Raw genomic sequence first — 13776 nt, 5'->3', positions numbered from 1 at the left:
AAGTATGATTGACTTATTGATTTAACCATTTCTAGAATAGTCGATTCCTCTTCTTAGACATGCAATTGCACTAAGACTCACTTAGAGGATCAATTGAGATATGGTTCTTAATTATTAAGACTTCATCATAAAACAAAATAAAAGGTACTCTCCCTTCTTCTTAGAATGGAGAAACTTTTATCTTTCTGCCTTCTTGATTCTTCTTATTCGTTCTGCTATTGATTGAAACTATTTCAGTTAACTCAGAATTATACTCAATTTATAAGTACAACCATATTTACTAAACTTTAGTAAATCATGACGAATATCTTTGTCACTCTTGTGGTAGACTTGATCAACGTACGACCTAGTGTACTCGATCTCCTAGTCCTTCAATTGACACTTTGCCAAAGAATTAGTCTAAGTTTCCCAAATGTGAAAGATTTTCATTCATCATACAATACACGTTGCATGATTCCAAGTTTCTGTCCAATTGAAACTTGGGTGATGAGAAACTCTCCCTATTTGGTAAACTTTTGATATGTCCACAAATAACATAAATAAGAATCAAATCCATTGTTGCTAATAATAGAAACATTCAAACATCAATTTTTTCATACATGCCATCGCAAGGATAAATAAATAAGATAAAATCAAAATTCATTTTATTGCGGAAAAAATTTGTCCTTACAATGCAATTCAATTGAAAAACTATGTTATTACATATTTCTTAACAATCTATTCTAACTCCAAGTAGTAGCTCAAGAATCCATTCTTCAAGTAATGCGATCGAAATCCATTTCTTCATGATTAGATTCAGCTCACTTCTTCCCTCAAGCTTCCTCTCTTTTCTTCGATCCTACAAAACATCAAAATGTAATCTTATCACATCATGTATTAAGAATCTAGAATAGGAACTCAAAAGAGTTAGATAATGGATTTTACCTGAAGCAGAGCCATATTTATTGACTCTCCCATCTCTTAGATCTCTCAGGTAGTTAGGGCAGCTTCGTCTCTAATGCCCCTTTTCTTGGCAATAAAAGCAAATGGACTCTTTTGGCACAGCACATCGGACAATCACAGACTTAGTTCTTTCTGCACTTCCAATGTTGCCAGTGTCCATTGAAGTTTGGGAGTTTGATTCACCAGACAAGTTTGCTTGACCATCACACCAAATCATTGCTGATTCAGCAGCTATAAGTAAATAGGTGAGATTAATGAGGGTCACGTCGTGATCCATCATATAGTACTCTCTAACGAACTCACTATATGATTCAGGAAGTGACTGAAGAACCCAGTCAGCAGCCAACTCACTTGAAATCTCGACACCCAACATGCTTAACCTATCAATGTGTGACTTCATCTCTAAGACGTGTGCACACACAGGTTTCCCATCTTCGTGTTTACTTTCCAAAATGGCTTGAGTGAGCTTGAACTTTTCAAGCCTTTGAACTTGTGGGTCAGGGAGAACGATTAGAGGAGGTGGAGGAAGTGAAGCATGACTCTCATTTCCTTGATCGTATCTCGGAACGTCATCTTCATTTGGAAAGCTTGTTCCAAAGGATTTGGGAAGACCATTGTAAGATTCAGACATCTACAAAACGGGAGAAAATTCAAGTTAAGTTGATTAGAATTCTTGATGTAACACCCAAATGAAACATCAAGCTAGGATCCAACACAATATTCTACAACCTAGAAAAGAGATGCCGTAATCTAGTTGCAAAATATTTGAAGGTAGGTAAATGACGATTTACCAATTTCCACCATGAAAAACGAAAAGGAAGATTAAGTTTTAAATGAATTGAAACTCCTAGATCTTTTGAGATTCATTGAACTTTTCAATGGCATGTTTAATCTCGATTATGCCCTACTATTTGTGACTGGGATGCCGAGGATCACAAACAAGGTGTGAATAACCATACGAATCACGTGGTGCACCCAATGCTACTATCACCTAATCAATGTGCCGGTTAGCCACACACGCTCCATCGATCTATGACAAACATCGAGTCACCCTTCGCTACCAATGTCATCCCCAAATTAGTGTGTCGGTTAACCACACACGCTCCACTAACGTTTGACAGGGGTACGAAGTGTAATTCTATGGATTAGCATACAATTTCACATTTTTCCTAAAGTAACTATGATTTGGGAATTTGAAAAAGCATTTAGTTACTTTGTATTTCATTATACTTATAATGGAAGGTTTCTGTCCTATCCTACCCGTTCGGCTAACGACCCTCCACTAGTCAAGAGTGCGGTGGGTAAGAGTGGATACCCATTCAATCGCCATTTTATAGGCAATTTTCTTAAACACCCCTTATAGACCAGCTTTGTGAATGAGGCCTACTAACGGTAAGACTGACTGTTTACTCATATATAATACTAGACTTTTAATGTTATATATAGTATAGGGTGTATTTTACACTTTTAAAATACTAGGTGGTTTAACTTAGTAAATTATACTTTTAATTTAATTAAATGTAAACCAAAAACTTTATGGGTTTATTAAATCACTTTTAATTATACACTTTAATTAATTAACAAAACCATAAGGGTGTGATTCGAACTTTTCAAATTACTAGGGTTTTAGAATTTAAAATTTCAAAATTAAACTTATAATCAACTTTTAAATTCCAAAACTTGAGGGCAAGTCTTGAAACATTTCAAAACATTAGGGATCAAATAACAAATAATTCAAATTAAACAATTAATTTCATAATTATCTACATTTGACCTAATCTTATTTTAGTTATTAGATAATTACCAAATAACTTTAAATAATCCATATTTATCACATAAAGATTTGAAATTATCTATTGTTTTGGCAAGGATAAACATTTAATTAAGATAAAATTCGGATTTTAGCTTCAAAAAACGAATTAAGCATCAAGTCCAAGTCAAAACAGCAGCCAAAACCCGAAAATCCCTCTGTCTGACCCCTGGACTCGCCGAGTTCATCCACTGACTCTCCGAGTCAGGTCGGTCAGAGGCCAAAAAAACGTTTTTCAGTAAATAATTCAACATAGCATCACATACAACTGAAACCAATCAAGGCTCTGATACCACTGATGGGTTTTATGCATAAGAACAGTCCTATGTGCTCATACAAACCCTAATGCTTGGATCTAGGTTTCTCTATTGTACATGCTTTGAATCCAAGACTAATAAATTTAGATCTAACATATTATAAACTGAATTAGGGTATATAGAATTACCTTTGATTGTTATATAGCAATAACAATCAATTCCTTGCTTGGATTGGCCTTAGAAAGCTTAGTGCCTCAAGTGTTGCACCTCTAATGGAGTCACAAACACCATATACAACTTGGATGAAGAGGAGAAGAAAGGAGGTTGCCCAAAAATGACTAAAAACCCTAGAGAATCAGTTGTCCACGTTTTTGGGGCCTAAGGGGTCCTTTATATACTTGTGTGGGTTGCTAGGGTTTCAGTCAAAACCCTAATGGACAACTTAAACTCTAAGCAGCCCATGGAACCTTCTAGATAAAGCCATGGACGAAAATATGATGGGCTCCCATCATAATTTCGTTCACCCCTTGTTCCTTTAGCATTCCTTAGCCCAATAACTCAATTATCCAATAATTGCAGTCCAGTCCCCTAAATTTAATTAATCTCTTTTAGCCACAAAATTAATTATCAATTAATTCTTGACTAATATTAATTAAGCAATATGATTTCTCCTTTAATATATTATTCTCATAATATATTAATAAATCATATTTAAACCTTTCTCTCCTTAAATCATCCTACATATTGCTATGGTGAAGGCAACCCAAAAGGACCATGCTCATAATCGGGTCAAGTACATACCAAAATAGTTATGGACTTAGACACTAATCCAACAGATATAACAATTGTTGTCATTTCCATTTCTTTACTTTTCCGCAACTAACTCTCTAACATCTAACTCTAAATATTATTTTTGAGCTTTTAGATCCTTCGAGATTAACTATTCCGCAATATACTTGTTCTAACGTTTGTTCAAGTGTGTCTCAAAGTTTTTCTCTCAACAATTGGTATCAGAGCCATAGTGGTTTCTTTTTGAAAATCGGAACTCTGATTTTTTCGAAGAGCCTTCTATACCACTTAAGCTCATTTTTAAAACAAAAAAAAAAAAAAAAACTTCAAAATATAGCACAATCGTTATCTCTGAATGTTTCCAACAGTGTTGGTGGTTCACGAGCCCCAATACTGGTTGCAAATGAATATCATCACTGGTCATAAACAATGGAAAGATACTTAAGGAGACTTAGTAGAGATGTATGGCGATCCGTAGAAGAAGGACCACATGTCCCAGTCCTTACACCAGTGAAAAATGACGGAGCTACAACAAGACTAGGAGGAGGTCAACCAGCTTTGAGCCGTCCCACCAAGGATGATCTCGATAAAATGGAAAATGATGTTGTTGCTTTTTATGAAATCTCATGTGGAGTTGCTCCTAACAACTTCGATATTATCATAAATTGCAAATCAGCAAAAAAGGTCTGGGATGTTCTCAAGAATTTGTACGAAGGCTTAGAACAAGCTCAAGACAAGAAGCTTAAGACTGCACTCAATGAGGTCAACAACTTCAAAGCTCATACTGGCGAAAGTCTAGAAGACTCCTTTAAAAGTTTCAACCTGATTGTCACCAAGTTATCCAATGTGGGCACCATCCGCAGTAACCATGAAACAAATCTTCAGTTTGTTAATGGCTTGGGAAGATATTGGACTACGGCTAAAATGTTAGTCCAAGGCGATAGAAAGATTCATTCATTGTCACTCTACAAACTCTATGGGGAACTACAAGCACATGAATCCACCGTACTTAAAGACTATGCTGACTTCGGAGAACCTCTTGCTCTCATAGCACAAAATCAATCTTACTCTACCTCGTATGAAACTTCACCGCAGTCATACGAAGCTGATTCAAAGTATGATGATGAATAAGAATTTCAAAAGGCAATTCCTCTAGTTAGCAAACAATTCAACCGGCTACCACCTCACTCTTTTCGCAAAAACCAACAATTCAACAAACCATCCTTCAATCGTAACTTCAACCCACAAAAAAAATCACTCACATTATCCTAAAAGTTCTCATCCACCACCGCAACCTCAAAATACTCAACCAAAGGAAGCACCGCAGTCTACTCAAACCACTGACTCCGGTACTCCCTCAGAAGACAAGACTGATGTTGTAGTTTGCCACAAATTCAACAAAGAGAATCACTTTGCAAGAGATTGTAAGGCTAATGTAGTTAAAGACAGAGCATTCTACCTTAGAATGGCTCAAGCTTTGGAAGAAAAGGAGAAAGCAAGGGCATACGTAGCCCATGTCAAAAGAGACCATCAAGTCTGGTCATCCGGAGACGAACATGAAGCCATCAGCAGTGTCAATGGAAAAGGGAAGATCTGCATGTTGGCGACTGCGGATGATGATGGGTTTACAAAGATGGAAAAAAACTACTGCTACATGGCAAAGGATGGAACTCTAAGCATCGTCGAACAGGTAAAAATCATGATCCAAACTCTAAATTATAACATGCATGATTGTCAACCTTATATAGATAATCTTAATGACACATGTGTTACCGTCCTTACAGACTATAACAAAGCCTTAGATGAGAAGAACATTGTGTCCCAGGACATGTTCCATGTGAGAGGACGACTGGAGAACAAAAGACTCAAAATGGCTATGTTAGAAAGAGATTTAGAGTTAGAAAAATATGTAAGAATGTTGAGTCAAACCCAATTAGAGATAGCTTTGAACCAGAGAGATTTAGTTCAGAGTGAAATTTTACGCTTAAATCTTTTAATCGAAAAATTGTTCAATGAAAGTGAAGCTATCGAAAATTTGGTAAATAATGGAACCGTCAACAATACATACAATTGGGGTTGGTCAAATGGATACCCTACCGAAATGGATTCCTCACCCCGGTTCAACAAAGACAAATTGTATGTCCCTCCAGACCGAGAATTTCATTTCCCAATCAATGACAAGACCTTTCCCAAAGATATCAAAACTCACTTCGGTAGACTGCATAATCTAAGCAACGATTGTGTTATTGAGGAAATTGTGCCTGAGGTTTCGGTCACACAGGTGATCAAATTCCTATCTATGGCACTACTCAGTCAAATTCTCAAAACTCATCCGTAGTCGATGAAAAAATTGTCATTGAGGACACTAAAGTCTCTAAAGACTTTCCATCCCTGTCCTCAGACCGCAGTGTCCCTTACTGCAGTCAAAAGTCCCACTGAAGTCCCAACTAAGACTTACTCTGCGATAGTCAAGTCATCCTTACCGCAGTCTTCGAACAAAAGTTTTGCCACTCTTCAAACAATTCATCATGAATTACCCATAGAAAACTTTGAAGTGGGTCAATGTTCTCAAATCCCAGAATCTTCAAGTTCTGATGACTCAAGCCCACGTTTTCACAAAATTTCAAAGGATTATAGGAAACCACAGTTGAATAATAGAGACTGCGGTTCACTAAAATCCTTAGCTAAAAAGGCTTTCAAAGAAGAAATTCGCTCCCAAGGCACAAATAGACAAATGTTTTCAAAAAACAAAAAGCATGTCAGATTTCAAAAATCCAAAAGTCCAGAAAAATTTGTTTTCTCTCACTCTTTTTCAAAAAAACCCTACCACCAAGAAAACATCCAAAAAGGAATGTACAATTTCAACAGTCATTCCTAATTCGTCTGACACAATTCAAAAGAGTGCAAAGTCTTTTCGAAACAGTGTTTCTCAAATCTATTCCTCAGATGATCCAAAATTGAAAGGTATTTTACCCACTCCAACACATTTAAAGTCACATTAAAATTTTAACAAGTGGAAGGGTATTTTATCAAATCCAACAAAAAGGACACAAATATCTACACGTGCTAAACCTTTTTCAAAACAAACTTTTCAGAAAACTAACAACACTCATGTCAGATCTTTTCAGCCTCGGACTAGTCAAAAGCCAAACAACTCTTCCTTTAGACCACTGACCAAACGTGGTGTCAGACCAAAAGACAAAATCTCAACCTGTGAGTGTCAGTGTAGTTGCCAAAATCAGAAACCTCGTAACTTTACAAAAACACACAACACTCCAAAATTACACAAATACCCAAGACTAGGTTTAAAAGTTGACACGAAACCAGTCCCTGCAACCTCGGTCCATGCATCACTTAGAAACTCACCTATTGTTCCAGGCTCCAAACTAGTTTGGATGCCTAAACTAACCATGTAATTCTCAGGATTTGTGCAAGGAGAAACAAGAAGATGAATAGTTAATTGACAGTGCCTGCTCCTTGCACATGACCGGAAGGTTAGAATACCTTCGGGATTTCAGGCCAATTTGCAATGGTGGAAATGTTACATTCGGCAACAATGCGAATGGAATCATCCGAGGTTGCGGTGTACTCACTACGGGGAACTTCTCAATTCAAAAGGTTTCTTATGTAGAAAGCCTTAAACACAATCTCATCAGTGTTGGCCAACTATGTAAGGCAGGCCATCGAGTTGAATTCGACGATCAATTATGTTATGTAATGACAAGTGAAAGGAGCACCTGCTTGATCAAGTCACGATCCGAGGGTACCATGTATCCTCTGGATGTCTCTCTTATCATTGGCAAACCGCAGCTGTGTTTCCTTTCTAAAGATATATCTGAAGTCAGCTGGCTCTGGTACCGCAAGCTCGCTCATCTCAACTTCAGATAAATCAACACTTTGGTCATTGGAGAATTGGTCAGAGGACTCCCTATTCTCAAGTTCAGCAATGACACTCTCTGTCCTGCTTGTGAATGTGGTAAGCAGTCCAAAGCAAGTCACCCCATGGTGATTGACTCTTCAATATCTGAACCACTTGAGCTTTTGCACATTGATCTCTGTGGTCCATTAACCGTAGCCAGTCTCCATCACAAAAAATATATACTGGTTATAGTAGATGACTTCACTCGCTTCACATGGGTTTTCTTCCTCAGGCTCAAATCCGAAACACCACAAATTCTCATCAACTTCATCAAAGAAATAGAACTTCAGATCAAGCTGCCAGTAAGACACATTCGTAGTGATAATGGAACCGAATTCACTAATCATCCTCTCAACAGCTTCTTGGTGTCTAAAGGTATCACTCACAACTTTTCAGCTCCTTACACACCTCAACAAAATGGATTAGTATAGAGAAGGAATCGTACTCTAGTAGAAGCATCCAGATCCATGCTCAACTTCGCACACCTTCCTCTTTACTTCTGGGTTGAAGCTGTAGCAACTACATGCTTTGTTCAAAACCGAAGCATTGTGTGCAAACGCCTCAATAAAACACCATATGAGGGCCTTAACAACCGCAAACCAAATGTTCGCTTCTTTCATATCTTTGGGTGTAGATGTTTTGTGATCAACAATAGAGATCAGCTTAACAAATTTGCACCGAAGTCTGATGAAGACATCTTTCTTGGCTACTCCACGAACAAGGTTGCTTACCGGCTTCTCATCAGACATACAAGGCTAATCATTGAAAGCTTCGATGTGAAATTTGATGATTCTCACATCCGCAACGCCCCTCCATCTACTGAAACCACCGCAATCATGGAAAGCGATATTCCTGCTTCTTCATGTCCTTTAAATCTAGTTGAAGTCAATTATGACGACCTTTTCGACCCTGTTGAAACAGCGAAACTATCTGAAGTTCTTGTATCTCCAACTGCTCAACAGCAACATGCTGATGTTTCTGGTCCATCTTTATCCGAAGTAGCATCTCTCAATACTTTCACCTCTCCGTTTGAGGGGGAAAGCTCTACTTTGGATCAAGCAACAACCATCGAGGTTCCGTTACTTGATGATGCTCAAGTTCCTATTCGCAGAAAATCATTACCATCAAACGTATCTTCGGATTCAGATGATGAACTCTTAGAGAACATTGACACTAGAACCGATTCAAGGATCATCACTCTCCCATCAGCAGTCCAGGGGGAACCTTCTCAGGTTCCGGAGAAACTCCCATCAACAATCCATGGGGAACCTCTCCAAACTGCTCTAGAAAATTCAATTCTCGCTCCAACAAGCCAAGATGATTCTGTAGGATGTTCTCAAATCTAGGGGGAACTTCCATCTCCAACCGAAGAAATTTCTGATATTGAAGACATTCCCTCTACCGCAGCCGCTAATCATCTGATGCCTCGTCTACATCTATGGACAAAGGACCACCCACCAGGTCAAATCATTGGCAACCCATCCGCAAGTATCCAGACTCGATCTGCCAAGGACTTATCCGATCATTGTCACTACGCAACATTTATGTCTGCAGTCGAGCCACGGTCGATCGAAGAAGCATTATTGGAACCTGATTGGATTTCTGCAATGCAAGAAGAAATGGAAGAATTCAAAATGAACAAGGTGTGGCAACTCGTTCCCATACCGCAAGGCCATACTATTGTTGGTACAAGATAGGTGTTCAAGAACAAGTTAGATGAATCTGGTGCGGTCATCAGAAATAAAGCTAAACTAGTTGCAAAGGGGTATAGTCAACTTGAAGGTGTTGACTACAATGAAACATATGCTCCAGTGGAACGAATGGAAGTCATCCGAATCTTTTTAGCATATGTTGCCCACAAAAATATCAAGGTACACCCAATGGACGTTAAGAGTGCTTTTCTCAATGGGGAATTGAAAGAAGAGGTTTATCTTCAGCAACCTCTCAGCTTTGAAAGTATTGAATTCCCTGATCACTGCTACAAGCTTCAAAAGGCAGTCTACGGTCTGAAGCAAGCCCCAAGAGCTTGGTATGAGACTCTTTCTGAATTTCTAGTCTCTTCAGGTTACAAAAGAGGAGTTATTGATCCCACTTTATTTAGAAAAGCAAATGGTGACCACCTTATGCTTGTACAAATATATGTGGATGATATCATCTTCGGATCGACTGATCAAGGAATGGTGGATGAATTTGCTATGCTCATGACCAACAAATTCCAAATGAGCATGAATAGAGAGATTAATTTCTTTCTAGGTCTTCAAGTCAAACAAATTCAGCAATGGATATTCATCCATCAAGAGAAATACACCACTGAATTATTGAAGAAATATTCTATGGACAACTGTTCCTCGGCAAAGGTCCCCATGGCTTTCGGTTATAAGATCTCTGTTGATCCCTCTGGCGAATCTGTGAATCACAAGACTTATAGAGGTATCATTGGCTCTCTAATGTATCTCACTGCAAGCCGACCAGACATTGTCTTTGCAACTGGTGTATGTGCAAGGTATCAGGCTGACCCAAAAGTGTCACATATGACCGCAGCCAAACAGATTCTCCGGTACCTGAAAGGAAGCAAATCTCTTGGTCTATGGTAACCCGCAGGCAATGATTTCAGTCTTCAAGCATTTATCGATGCGGATCATGTCAGATGAAAACTTGATCGAAAAAGTACCTCAAGTGGATGCCAATTTTTGGGAGGTAGACTCGTCAGCTGGTCCTCAAGAAAACAAAGTTGTGTTTCATTGTCTACCGCAAAAGCCGAATATGTGGCCGCAGCCAGCTGTTGTTCTCAAGTTCTATGGATGAAGACACAACTGTTAGACTACGGATACAGAATGCTGCGGATACCAATCTATTGTGACTCTGAAAGTGCCATAGCGATTTCTCATAATCCTATTCAGCACTCCAAGACGAAACATATTGAACTACGATATCACTTCATCAAACACCACATTCTGAAAGGTAACATTGAACTCATCTTTGTACCTACTCATGAAGAGATTGCTGATGTATTTACAAAAGCACTTGACTCTACCAAACTCAATGCATTCTTATAAATGTTAGGGATGATGAATCCGGGCCCTCAATTCTTCTTGAATTGATAGGCACTGCAGACCATTCTTGGTCTCCATTGCGGTCCTAACTAAAACTTATTTATAATAGATGATTTTGGTATATCCTGTGTACCGCAGTCTATGTACCGCAACCATATATTATATTTATCTTTCACTGGTCCTTCTTGCTTGTTATTACTGACTTATTGTACAAATGCTCTCCTCAGTTCCTTCCACTGTAATCATCTGTATTGGCAGAGGAGCCATCCGCAATGATGTGTCCATCCGCAGTCACATTAATTGTTTTTCAGAGTGTTCTTTTATATATATATATATATATATATATATATATATATATATATATATATATATATATATATATATAAATGGTGTGCTATTTAATGATCCTTCATTAAATAAAACATTAAATGAAAACATTCCTTTGAGAAACTATCCCACTCTTTTTCCCTAAACCTCGTGTCAGACCTATTTTAGGTATGATGACAAAAAGAAAGATTTTCTAAATCAAATCCTTTTAATATGTCTTTTCCTTTTACCCCAAAACATCACATCCATTACAACTTCCCCATTACCCAACGGATTAATCTCTCCCCCACCACACGTTCACCAGACGTGGTATAAAATCTGACATTTCATTAAATGCAAACCCTTTTTGGTAAATCCCAAATTCAGATTTAATCCCGTTTTATCAATTTGTGGCTGAGATTAAAGATCCTAATTCAAAAGATAAACCCAAACATTTTTACCCAATTTCACTTAGGTCAAAAATGTTTCCCGCTCCCTTAAGCCATTATAAAACCCCTTTCTTCTCCACAAAGAAAAGTTTACGCTCTCTAAACCCTCAACCTTCTCCTTCATTCTTCAAAGCTTTCTCAAACTCATAGCAATGGTGAAATCCGGTGTATCGAAGAAACAATCCAAGGCTTCTGGATCAGTGAACCCTACTGGTTCAGTCTCTCCCATAATTGCTTCAAGCAATTTCAGAGCCATCTTTGAAGAACACCCTTCCTACAATGCTCGCACAAAACTCATGATCAAATTCCTAAAGAATCACCCTCTATGTGGTCCATTCGATGCTTTCACAAATGTTGTTCCAATTTCAACCCTCTACAAATGTTCCTTCTCAGCCTATCGCTCACTCGATAACCCCCAAGAAGTTTATCTAAACCTAATCAATGATTCTTTGGTCATTCTGTCCAAAGAAAAGTTCCACACAGCCATTAACCTCCCTGTTCATCCCTCCATCAAGATTTTCACCCCATCAATGGCGGATATTACTTCGGCACTCTACCAGATGGGTTATCAAAAAAAGATCAAAGGAATCGGCGAATTCAAGAAGAACCAATTGCCAGCGGTCTGGCAATTCGTGTTCCACTTCGTCATCCGCAGTCTATCTGGCAGAATCGGAGGCACGGATAACATGGGACTTAAGTTGTTGGAACTGGTGTGGAGCATCTTCATAGGACAGGATGTGAACTACGGACAGATCCTTTAGGATGATTTTCTTCAATAAATTCCCAAAGAGAGCCCAAGGGAAAACCCAACCGAACTTACCTTTGCTAGGTTCTGGTCCCTCTGCATTTCAAACCTACATGCGGGCGCAGGGATCGACATGGGCAGTGACATCAACTTCTTTGTCACAAAGGATCTCAAAAGGTACAATCCTTCATCCGATCAATCATTTTTTGGACCAATCCGTAGATTCCCTACCCATATTCTTTCTACCCTCGGTCTTGAGACTGCTGATGTCTCAGACCACATTGAGGCTACAGAAGGTATTGACCCATACCTTCCTACCCCACCTCTTCCATCCGCAGTCGTTAACCCTGAAGGCACCGCAGTCCCTTCCTCCACAACTCTCTCCAATATTTCTAATACCCAATGACGTAAGCATAAAGTTTCTACACTACATGGCCCCCGCAACACCAAGAAATCAGGAACTCCTAAAAAGGATGCTTCCAAACCTTCCAAGAAAAGGATAACACCACCAGTAATCACTACTATGGAACCAAGACAACATGACTCCAGCAGTGATTCAGAAGAGGATAACCAACCCATTTCAATCCTCAAGAAACGCAAAACTGATCCCTCTAGCCATATGCGTGACCGGACAGATACCTCAGCCTCTCTACAGGCTCCGATAGTCCTTGGGATGCCCGCACTTCCATTTGAAACTACCATCTTCTATCTCTTAGACTCAGAAAGTGAGTATGATTCACAGCAACGAGGAGACTCCCCCCTGTTCAATCCCAAGAGGATAATACATGTTCTCGCCCTAAAGTCTCCAGGGCTTACCGACTGCATATCTTTTCTCCTGAGGAGTTGAACTCCATCTTTTTGAATGTCACCCATACACTGCAAACATATTCCCAACCGCAGGGCACTTCTTCCGCCCATGCCAGAACTGAGCCGAGGCCAAACTTGACCACGGGTCAAGGAGACCATGGAAGCTCAGGAAATCCTACTCTACTTACATTGCTAACAGGTGGTTTAGGCACGGTGAGCACAAATGTGCAAGGATCCGTGAACCCGAGGGACACCTCGGTGCGATTTCAAGGAATTGACGATGGTGACTCAACTGATTCATGGAGTAAGTATCAACCCTCCAACGAAGCTGAAGCAAAGAAAAATGTCGCTTTTTGTAGGGCATTCCAAGCACGCAAGGATCAACAAATCAAGCAACAGCAGCTGAAGGAACAAGAAATCCAAGCAGTGGCTAAGTATTGGGCAGATGCAATTAATAATGCCAATACCGTAGCCACCATACTAAAAGTTCAAGACTGGATGACAGAAATGGTCAAAACCTTCCACAAGACTTAGGAAGCAACTGCTGACCAACATGCTTCCAAAGTTCCTCCCACTCCCACTACTGAAGGATCACAAGACGAAGGACCCGAAATCGAATCTGCTCCCACCTTCGGATTTGATGATGCTGAACTGCAAGAGGAAACAAACCCTCTCCTTATGATGACGATCTCATGATTT

Source organism: Lactuca serriola, chromosome 8 (genome assembly GCF_051521515.1).
Source record: "Lactuca serriola cultivar US96UC23 chromosome 8, Lser_US96UC23_V15, whole genome shotgun sequence".
In the NCBI taxonomy this organism is placed as follows: Eukaryota; Viridiplantae; Streptophyta; class Magnoliopsida; order Asterales; family Asteraceae; genus Lactuca; species Lactuca serriola.
Note: the sequence above shows the minus strand (reverse complement) of the source record.